At 42.2% G+C, this 2,966-nt stretch overlaps 1 pseudogene; it reads left to right on the top strand.

The window, feature by feature from the left end:
- The first annotated feature begins 602 nt into the window (after positions 1-602).
- LOC111662803 (protocadherin gamma-C5 pseudogene) lies at positions 603-2,964 on the top strand (annotated as a pseudogene).
- The last annotated feature ends 2 nt before the right edge of the window (positions 2,965-2,966 follow it).

Below are 2,966 nucleotides of genomic sequence, written 5' to 3' on the forward strand. Positions count from 1 at the left end.
CTGATGGACCTATAAAGTACGTGGAGGTCCTGGGAGGAGACATGTTGTCTCAGAGTCAGTCCTTCAGGTCCTGTATGTCTCCAATGTCAGAGTACAGTGATTTCACTCTGATTAAGCCCAGCAGCACCACTGACTTTAAGGAGGTGATCAGTGTCCTGGATGCGTCTTTACCCGACAGCACCTGGACCTTTGAGAGCCAGCAGGTGAGCAGAAAACAGCCATTTATCTTAATGAAGAAAATATAAAGATCATGGCTATTTGTTATTTAGTACAAGAAATAATCATATCATAGTCTGTTATGAAAGTCCATCCACCCATCCATCCATCCTTCAATCCACCAATCTACCATGGCTGGTAAATATTGTTTTCATCACACGTTTTTGCAATCTCTATTATAAATTCTGATTTCCGTGTAGGAAAAACCAAGTTACGTGTATGAAATGCCTTCAGAAACAATGAAAATAACTATGTTAAAGGCATGTATCAATTTAATGTTACATGTACACATCTGAACAATTCAGCACCATGACAGCGGACAGCGACTGTGAAATGCGCCCACTATCGTGTAGCGTTACAACATTGTTGATGTATTTAGGCTACTCTTTACAATTATATACAGTATATAACTGTTCAATATTTCTCATGCTTTCACATTTTTCTGGGATACGAAATTTAATTGTATCTCTTGATTGTTTTGGGTGCTGACTGACAGGCGTTCTTCCATTTTTTTTATTTGTGTCAATGACAAGGTTCCCCATATTATTTGACTGTCATAGATACTTGTTCAGTCAGATGAAAGCACAGAAGGAGAACAAATGCTGCCACTTTAAGAGTCTCGATCGGTTCCACTCTCATTGGATGGTGGGAATGGATGCTGTGCACCAATAGGATTCAGAACTGTACAAAGCAATCTCCCCCTTGCCCCCATGCAGCCTCAGCGCTGCAACACTTAGAATACAATGAGCTCGGGAAGAGACGGCAATGGGCTCGCGTTTTCTAAAATTTAACCATATACATTTTAGCTTACAACCATGTTCAGACACTGTGATACTTTTTCTTTTGGGGTTTTTCCTACTATCATGGATTTCAGTATTGCTATAAATGAGATCTCGTTTGGAATTAATGTGCTATAACGGACCAAGGATGACAAAGAAAATAGGATACCGCGACTGGAGATGGCAGGCTCTTTGGTGGCATCATTTCTTTCTCTTGTGGACTACAATAGACGGACAGACTCGTTACAGCATCCCGGAGGAACTAAAACAGGGCTCTGTGGTAGGAAATCTAGCCAAAGACCTGGGTTTAGGATTATCTGACATTTTTTATCGTAAATTGCGAGTCGCCTCTGAGGCTGGTGAGCAGTATTTCAGTGTGGATGCGGGGAAGGGCGAGCTGGTGGTGAATGACAGAATAGACAGAGAGGCTTTATGTGGACAAAGCGCCAGCTGTGTTCTACCTCTCCAAGTAGTTGTTGAAAATCCTTTGCAGTCTCATCGAATTGAAGTAGAAATAAGAGACATAAATGATAATTCACCTAATTTTCTTACACAGGAGATAAACCTTAAAATACCAGAATCAGTTGCGCTTGGCAAACGCTTTCCTTTGGAGAGCGCAGAGGACCCAGATGTTGGAAGCAATTCTTTGAAAACCTACTCTCTAAGCAAAAACGATTATTTTTCTCTCAAATTTAAAGACACAAAAAACGGAAAAGCCGTCCCTGAATTAGTGTTAGAAAAGCCATTAGACCGAGAAAAGAATGCTCTTCATCATCTGCTGTTGACAGCATTAGATGGAGGAAACCCAGTCACCTCGGGAACTTGTAAGATCACCATTACTGTAATTGATAATAACGACAATTTTCCAGTGTTCAATGAAAATGAATACAAAGTCTCTTTAAAGGAGAACAGCACCAAAGGAACATTTGTTATCAAACTTACAGCTACAGATGCTGACGATGGTCTTAATGGTGAAGTTAGATATGCTTTCGGGTCCCGCACTCCAGACTTTGTGTTATCAACATTTGAAATCAACGACATGACAGGCGAAATTGTATTAAAAGGAATATTAGATTATGAAAGCTATAGATCATATCTTATCGATATAACTGCTAAAGACAAAGGCGTCCCCGAAATGGAGGGTCACTGTCGTTTACAGCTGGACGTAGAGGACATAAACGATAATGCTCCAGAAATTGTGCTCACTTCAAAACCCAGTCCAGTACGCGAGGACGCACCAAGTGGCACAGTTGTGGCTTTAATCAGTGCGCGAGACCTCGATTCCGCTAATAACGGTAAAGTGAAACTACAGCTTCCCAAACATTCTCCTTTCACTCTTAAACCGTCATTTTCTAATAATTATGAACTGGTTACCAGTGGTCCTTTAGACAGAGAGAGTTTCTCAGAGTATAATGTCGAGATAACTGCCACTGATTCAGGCTCTCTTCCTCTGTCCAGTAAGAAAACTATACCAGTCAGCATCACTGATGTGAATGATAACCCTCCTGTATTCACTCAGCCCTCCTATAATGTATATTTAAAAGAGAATGGGGTACCAGGATCTATACTGTACTCAGTATCAGCCTCTGACCTGGATTTTGGTGAAAATGCTAAAATCTCTTACTCTATACTGGACTCTAAAGTGCAGGACGTTTCTGCTTCGTCGTATGTTTACATTAACTCAGATAACGGCAGCATCTACAGCATGCACTCGTTTGACTATGAGAAACTGAAGGTGTTTCAGATTCAGGTTCAGGCAAAAGATCAGGGCTCTCCGTCTCTCAGCAGCAACGCCACTGTCCATGTTTTTATCCTGGACCAGAACGACAACGCCCCCGCTGTTATTTACCCCTCCTCCGCTGCCCTGGGCTCCCTCTCTCATCAGAGGATGCCCCGCTCCGCTAAAGCGGGTCACCTGGTTACTAAGGTGACGGCCGTGGACGCTGACTCGGGCCATAACGCCTGGATCTC

Source organism: Seriola lalandi, unplaced genomic scaffold, assembly GCF_002814215.2.
Source record: "Seriola lalandi dorsalis isolate HSWRI2012SDOR001 ecotype SW California unplaced genomic scaffold, Sedor1 jcf7180002054569, whole genome shotgun sequence".
NCBI lineage: Eukaryota > Metazoa > Chordata > Actinopteri > Carangiformes > Carangidae > Seriola > Seriola lalandi.